Raw genomic sequence first — 8,601 nt, 5'->3', positions numbered from 1 at the left:
AGGGAGCACAAGCAGGGGGAGTGGGAGCGGGAGAAGCAGACTCCCCGCTGAGCAGAGAGCCTGATGCGGGGTGTGATCCCAGGACCCTGGGATCATGACCTGACCTGAAGGCAGACACCCAACCAACTGACCCACCCAGGAGCCCCAGAAAGACTTTCTTAAACAAATCATAGAAAACACAAATCTTAAGACAAAATATCCAATAAATTATATTACCTTAACATAGAGGACTTCTGTTCAATAAAGGGCACCATGGACAAAATTAATAGACAGCTGACAGAATGGAAGAAGAATTTGCAATGTCTAAAACAAATCAGGGATTGATATCTAAAATGTACAATGATGCTTAACATCACTCATCATCAGGGAAATGTAAATCAAAACCACAATGAGATAGGACCTCACACCTGTCAGAATGGCTGATATCAAAAAGACAAGAAATAAGAAGTGTTGGCAAGGATGTGGAGGAAAAGGAACACTTGGTACTATTGGTGGGAGTGTAAATTGGTGCAGCCACTGTGGAAAACAGTATGGAGATTCCTCAAAAAATTAAAAATAGAAATACCACATGACCCAGTAATTCTACTACTGGGTACTTACCCAAAGAAAACAAAAACACTAACATGAAAAGAAACATGCACCCTTACATTCATTGCAGCATTATTTACAATAGCCAAGATATGGAAGCAACCTATGTGTTCATTGATAGATGAGTGGATAAAGAAGTGTGGTGTGGTGTGTGTGCGTGCGTGTGTGTGTGTGTAATGGAATATTACACAACCATAAAAAAGAATGAAATCTTGCCATTTGCAAAAACATTGATGGACCTAGAGGATATTATGCCAAGTGAAATAAGTCAGACAAAGGAAGACGAATACCATATGATTTCACTTATATGTGAAATCTAAAAAATAAAACAAATGAACAAATGAAAAAACCAGTCACAGACCCATGAATACAGAGAATAAAATGGTGATTGCCAGAGGGGAGGGATGTGGGGGGACGAGAAAAATGGGTGAAGAGGAGTGGAGTTACAAGCTTCTAGTGATGGAATGAGTAAGTCACGGAGATGAAAGTTGCAGCATAGGGAATATAGTCAATGGCACTGTAATAGCATTGTGTGATTGTAGCTATTCCTGTGACTACAGCATAACATAAGTATAGACTTGTCAAAAGCACTATGTTGTGTACCTGAAACTAATGTAACATTGTGTGTCAACTAAACTTCATTTAAAAAGAAGAAAATGCCAGGGTGCTTGGGTGGCTCAGTTGGTTAAGTGTCTGACTCTTGATCTCAGTTACGGTCTTGATTTCAGGGTTCAGAGTTTGGGCCGAGCATGGAACCTACTTAAAATTTTTTAAAAGCCAATTAAGAGGAAATACAATAAAACTGCAAAAAGAAAAACCATAAAAATAAATAAATAAAATGTACAGTGAACTCCTACAAAATCAACAAGGAAAAGACACGACTCCAAGAGGAAAACAAAGTCGTAAGTATGGTTATTTTATAGGTGGGGCAAACGGGGCTCCAAGAGGTGGCAGCCTGAGCCTTCCTGCTTCCCACTGCTTCTCAATTTCACAGACAGGAGATCAGAGGGGGCCGCAGTGCTCAGAGTCAGACATGGTTGGAACGCAGAGTCAGCAGGCTCTGTGGATGCACTGAATGTAAGGAAGAGAGAAATAAAGCCATCGGGGGTGACTCCAAGGCTTTCAAGCTGAGCAACCGGAAGGCTGGGTCTGCATCTGATTGGAACGTGGAAGGCTGTGGCTGTAGCAGGTTTGTGTGCGGGGACGATCGGGTGTTCATTCTGGGACTTGCTAAGTTTGTGATGGCTCGGTCACCGAACAGGGTGCCAGCCACATAATTGTTCTGTGCCTCGATGCCTTAATTTCTCTTTCTGTAAAGTTTTCCAGTCTTGGATTTTTTTTCTTTTGTTCTTAGAAGGACTCTCAGAGAGCATTTACTGCGTCTCCTGCACTTTATGGGTGAGGAGACTGAGGCCTACAGGAGGAGGAGAGAATGCTAGGACTAGCACTCCAGCCTCCCATTTCCTTTTAGTGACTTCTCCTTTATGTGGTATGGCTTCTCTGCTCCAAGCAAACAAAAAGAGGGAAAGAAGGTAGAAGAACTCTGCTCTGTATAAAGTGGGATACAAATACTACGTCTCAATGCTGTGATGAGGGTCAGGAAGTGGCTTCCAAGGTCCCTTTCAAATTCCCTTTGACTAAAAGAAAAAGGCACCTGTAGGTCAGAGGATCCCCCCACCTCTCCTTTTCTCTCAAGGCAATAATACAAGTGAAAATGCATTTCTTGGGGCACCTGGGTGGCTCAGTTGGTTGGCTTTCTGCCTTTGGCTCGGGTCATGATCCCGGGGTCCTGGGATTGAGCCTCGTGTCAGGCTTCCTGCTCAGTGGGGAGCCTGCTTCTCCCTCTGCTGTTCCCCCTGCTTGTAATCTCTGTCTTCTCTGTCAAATAAATAAGTAAAATATTGAAAAAAAAGAAGAGAAAATGCATTTCTTCTGGCACGTACTTTCTCCTTGTTAAAAGGCGGGAGGCCTTCTCATTCAATCTGGAGCCATGCACCTGTCACTCCAAACAAAGCAGATTGTTCTTCCTCCCTGTGAGCATGAGGCCACCTGGTGAGTGGGCACTTGGCTTAGACTTGGGGAAGAAAGCAACTGCCCAGGAATCCCACCTTGTCTACAGCTGTGCTTGAAATGCCATCCTCAATAACTAGTGTTCACAGAGTACTTACTAGGAATTAACATTTATTGGACACTGATTGGAATTTGACATTTTTATGGAGCCCTCCAAACGTCCCTGCAGAGTAAGAATTATCTCCCTTTAATGTTTGAAGGGAGATGGGGCTCCTGGAGTTGGAGCCTGAGTTTGGTCCCTGGGTATTCCCAGTGGCTGCACAAGACCCTGGGACCCTTGTGGCTGGCTAGGAAGATGGAGAGGCTTTCTGGAAGGGAGCAGCAGGATGCTAGAGCCAATCACAGTTCTGTGTAGCTCTGGGCCTAGGAAACACAGCTGGTTTTTCACTCCGTGATAACAATTGGGGCACCCAGGACCTCCCCACTTCTCAGGGGCCTTTGTGCCAGGCTGGAAGATGAAGAAAGGCAATGTGCTCTGTAATCCACACTTTTGCGCCACAGACCACAGAGCAGGGGCCTTTTAGTGGTTGAGGACAGAGAAAAGAGAACTGGAGTTAATTGATAACTTTAAAATTTGTCATTACTTTTGTTATTTGCCTCCAGTCTTTCAAATACAAATATCCTTTTTTCCCCCCGCCAAATACAAATATCCTGAATGCACCACTTTATATGCATCTAGAATCTGGAACCTACAGCCCAGCCCTATGACACCCAACACAGACCATTCTTTGTTTTGTAAATGAAATTTATCTCCTGTGCATTTCAGTGTAGTCTGGAAACTTCTTTGCTGGAGATGACCAGTTTTGCCTTTTTTTTTTTTTTTTCTTCCGGAGGCTTAAAAAAGGGATGTCTCTGGCATACTCAGGCTTTCTTATGTTTCAAGCTACAAATATGTGAACCCAAATCATGGTTGATGTGCATTTCTGGATTTAGGGAGAGATGGTATAGGTGAACTGACTGACCGACTTGACAGGCCTCCATGGAAGTGGGATGAGAGCAGAATCAGGCTTTGCAGTGCGCTTATCACGTGGACTCTCTTCTTTCAGAACATACCTCTCTGGAGGGGAGGCCTCAGATTGTGGACCCCCATCCAGGCGCAGAAAAGGCTGCATACAACCCTCCTTTTGTAGGCACCTCCCAAAATAACTCTCAACAGGATATGGCTCGTTATATTAGTTCTGTAATTTTATTTTCCAAATGATGCTTGTCTTTGAAGCTTGGCTGGGGGAGCTGTAGCAATGATTAAGTGGGGTTCAATGCTTTGTGACAATACTTCCTTAGATTTACACAGGGTGTTTAAGAAACTTAAAAGATTTTTTTAAGTTTTATTTAAAATCAATTAATTGGGGCACCTGGGTGGCTCAGTCGGTTAAGCATCTGCCTTCAGCTCAGGTCATGATCTCAGGGTCCTGGGATCAAGTCCCAAGTCGGGCTCCCTGCTCAACTGGGGGTCTGCCTCTCCCTGCCCCCACACCTGCTCATGCTCCCTCTTCGTTCTCTCTCTCAAATAAATAAAATCTTAAAAAAATAAAAAAGTAAATTAGTTAACATATCCTGTATTATTAGTTTCAGAGGTAGAGTTTAGTGATTTATCAGTTGCATATAATACCCATTGTTCATTATATCAAGTGTCCTCCTGAAAGCCCATCACCCAGTTACCCCATCGCCCTTCTCCAGCAACCCTCAGTTTGTTTTCTATGATTAAGAGTTTCTTATGGTTTGTCTCCCTCTCTGACTTCATCTTGTTTTATTTTTCCCTCCCTTCCCCTATGTTCATCTGTTTTGTTTCCTAAATTCCACATATCAATGAGATCATATGGTATGTCTTTCTCTGATTGACTTATTTCACTTAGCATAATACCTTCTAGTTCCATCCACGTTGTTGCAAATGGTAAGATTTCATTTTTTTGATGATGGCTGAGTAGTATTCCATTATATATGTGTGTGTGTGTGTGTGTGTGTATCCATTCATTGGTTGATGGACATCTGGGCTCTTCTCAGAGTTTGGCTATTGTGGACATTGCTGCTATAAACATTGGAGTGCATGTGCCCCTTTGAATCACTATGTTTGTATCCTTTGGATAAATGCCTAGCAGTGCAATTGCTGGGTCATAGGGTAGCTCTATTTTTAACTTTTTGAGGAACCTCCATACTGTTTTCCAGAGTGGCTGCACCAGTTTGCATTCCCACCAACACTGTAACAGGGTTCCCCTTTCTCTTCATTCTCGCCAACATCTGTAAAACATATATTTTTCTGATCTCTTAAAACCTGTGACACAAAATATTGGATCATATCCCATCCTGTCATTTGTTTCCTGCATTTAATATAAATATTGAGTACCTCTTATTTGTCAGGCCCTTCACTGGAGCTGGGAAAGACACAACAGTAAATAGAAACCAGTGGGCCTCTGATCTCAAGGATCTCAGAGCCCATGGGGGGAGGTGGATATTAATCCAAGGATCTTACAAATGAATGTACAATGCAACTGTGACACATGCTAAGGAGGCCAGGCTCTGGCGCTAGGAGACTATACATTGGAGCAATTTGGTCAGGGGACGAGTGCTGAAGCTAAGAGGGGAACAGCATATGTGAAAGCCCTGGACTGTATCCAATGGGGCTGAGTAGAACCAGGGAAGAGAGGGCACAGGCAGATGAGATTGTAGAGGCAACCAGACCATGTGGCTTTTACAGAATTTAGTACCCAGGCCCTACTCACAAAAATTCTAATTCAGTTGGAGGAGGAGGGACCAGATATAGGTTTTTTGTTTTGTTTTATTTTTTAAGTTCCCCAGGTAAAGCAGCCAGGATTGAGAATCATTAGCCTTGGGTTATTTGATCCTTAATTTAAGGACTATGGGAACAACTAAATTGTTGGTAAGCAAGGGATGAGGTGATTCAGATAGACACCTTGTGTCCCTAGGATGTTTGTACATACATATACCCAGAGGAAAAAAAGGGAAGACTTAAAAAAACTTAAAAAAAACCTCTTTCAACTTTATTAAGAGGACTCTTTTTTTAAGATGAAAAAATAAAGGTGACAATAGATGTGTCTTTTTTTCCCAAATGATACTTAGGTATTTGTTAGAGTCTCTGGTATTAGAAATTTGAATTCAAATGGAGTGGCACAAATTTAAACCCCTGGTCTTCAAAGAATTTTCCATTTGTCCTTGGGAATTTCTAAATTATGGAAGTTCTATCCTCTAAAATGAAAAACTTGTACTCACCTAGGCTCTTTATTTCCAAAATGTTTCCATAAAAGAACTACAGGTCATGGAAATTGTTCTGTTTGAACACTTTAGGTGCAGCAGGGAATTTGTGGTGTTAGAATTGTGTGGTCTCTTTACGTATAAATTGTCTTCCAGATAAATTAGTTTGCTGATATTGAAAGTGTTTCCATAGTAATATCGCAGTTGATCCTTACAGTGATAGTGTGAGGAAAATGAGGAACAAAGACATTGATGAGTCCTTCAAGGTCAAAGAGAAGTTTGTAGCCAAACCAGAGCTAAGCCTCAGTTCTCCTGGCCTCTAGCTTCATGGCCTACCCTCCGCATGCAAAAACAGGGAATGTGAGATCATAATCAGGACTTTTCACAAGATTCTGGTGATATGATTATGATCATTGTAACATATGATTTCCTTTTGTAAAGTCTTAGGACATTAACACAAATGAGTCCCATATTCCACTTCAGGGTGAGAATTATTTCCATTTCATCTTTGTTCACCCAGGTTCAAGGTCTTCCCAATTAGCCAGCCAGCTCCACGAGGGCACAGTCCATGTCTGTCTTATTCACTGATGCACCCCCACCCCCGATGCTTAGCATAGGTAGGCAGTCAATAAAAATGTGTTGAGTCAGCAAATGAATAAATGACTGAAGGACTAACTCAGACTGGAAATTCTTTGAGGACAAGAACTGCAACTGTGCTTTTTAATTTGTTTTAATGTGTCTAATGTACCCATATGTAGTCTCTGGGACTTAGTAAATTCTTAACTAACTAGGTAGCCTGCTGAATTAGTCCAAACTGTAAAAAGATTAGGGATGTCACCATCTCTTCTATTCTTAGGATGATCAAAAACCGGGTTTGCTCAGGGCTATCCCAATTTAACACTGAAAAGTCCTGCATCCTAGGAAACCCTTCAATTCCAGGAAGACCAAGACAGCTGTTCACCCTAAATAGACACAGAACATAAGATTTTCACCTGCAAGAATATACCTTTCAACCCAGTGTTTCTCTAAGTGTGATCCCTGGACCAGCAGGATCAGCACCTCCTGTGAATCTACGGGAAACAGGCCAATTTTCAGGGTCCTTCATTTGTCCTACTGAATCCAAAATTATGAGGGTGGGTCCAGCAATGCATATTTTAACAAGCTCTCCAGGTGACTCTGATGCATGACAAAGTCATAATCACTGTCAACCTGAGCATTGTTTGATCAAACAGGAAGTAAATAAAGCCAAAAAGCAGACACTAAGATGATTCCGGTTCTGTTCCTCTCTAGCTTTAATTTTAGTTGCTTTAAATCCTCTCATTCTGGCTAACCTCTCATCCAATTGGAATGGTAAAGAAGGCATTGGTGGGTGCCTCTTAACACACCCAGAGACTTCACAATTTGAAAGATTTGGCTGACAATAGTTTCCCAGTAGGGCTGATTCCAGTGGCAGCATCACTAATTACTTACTGTGCACGAGTAGAGTAAATGGAATATTTCAGTATATGAGCAAGAATATGCCATGAATAGGTCCATAAATGAGAAGATAGCAGTAATATTTGAGAAGAGCATCTTTTAGGAAGGATATGTTCATGATTTTCCCTTCTTTTTAAACCTCCAGATTCCCAGAGGTATGAAAGACAGGGCTAGACCTGATGTCCACCCTCTACATTATCTAGTTACTTAAATTCCCAAAACATCAATGAATCCAAAGTGAATGAATCAGGCATAGTTTGCTAGTCTCTGTAACACTGGACACTTTAAATAGGATTGTTAGTTACCCAGCTACCATCAACTCCCTATGGAGACACGTAGGAACTAAAGCACTGAATCTTCTCTTCTTTTCCAAGATAAGGAAACTGAGTGGTTAAGTGACTGCCTCAGATGACTTTTAGAAGGGGCATCTTGGCCAAGAGGGGAAGTCAGGGACTTGGGGCTTCTGCACACATTTGGGGCCACTGGGGCTGATAGGCATTCATCTTTAAAGAACTGAAAATGGTGAACTTCTTTCAGTGACTTATCAGACAGATGGAGTGATGGCCTCCAGCCACAGAACTCACTCTGGATGTCTGTCAAGGTTAGCAGTTCTATTTGCAGCTCTCCTCCATCAGATTGTTCTTGTTTTTTTTTTTAAATTATTCCTAACATGGCTCCTAACTGGGTTGGTTGGCCTGGATAAGGACATTGATTCACTGCTCTCTGGGGTGTTGACTGTGTAGGGACAAAGATGTGGGCACCATGCCAGAACATAAGCTTGTGGATGGTGTCCGCCAAGACCAATTTCTGGCTCACCAAGGAATGATGTACTGGGATCCCTTAAGACGTCAATATATTTTTCTAGGGCAACTAATTGACCAAATGACCTTGTAAATCTACCACCTTCTGAACATCTCTGATTTCTCATCATGTTGTCACTCCATTGACTAGAAATGAATGAAATATCCTCTCGAGTTGATCTCCAAATTTAAATAAACTTAAAATAGTAGGAACACATGTAATGTTTACTATATGCTTCTTCAAAGTGACTTACATAGATTATTAATTCATTTAACCCTTACAATTGTCTTCTTAGGTAGGTACTATTACTATCCCCATTTTACAGATGAAGAGACTAAGGTACAGAGAGGTTAGATTACCTTTACCATTGTATCTCTACCATTTCCTTCTCTCTATGGATAGGTAGGTAGATAGATAGATAGATAGATAGATAGATAGATAGATAGATAGATAGATAGA

This window comes from Mirounga leonina, unplaced genomic scaffold (genome assembly GCF_011800145.1).
Source record: "Mirounga leonina isolate KUSES-001 unplaced genomic scaffold, KU_Mleo_1.0 Mir_125, whole genome shotgun sequence".
NCBI lineage: Eukaryota > Metazoa > Chordata > Mammalia > Carnivora > Phocidae > Mirounga > Mirounga leonina.
Note: the sequence above shows the minus strand (reverse complement) of the source record.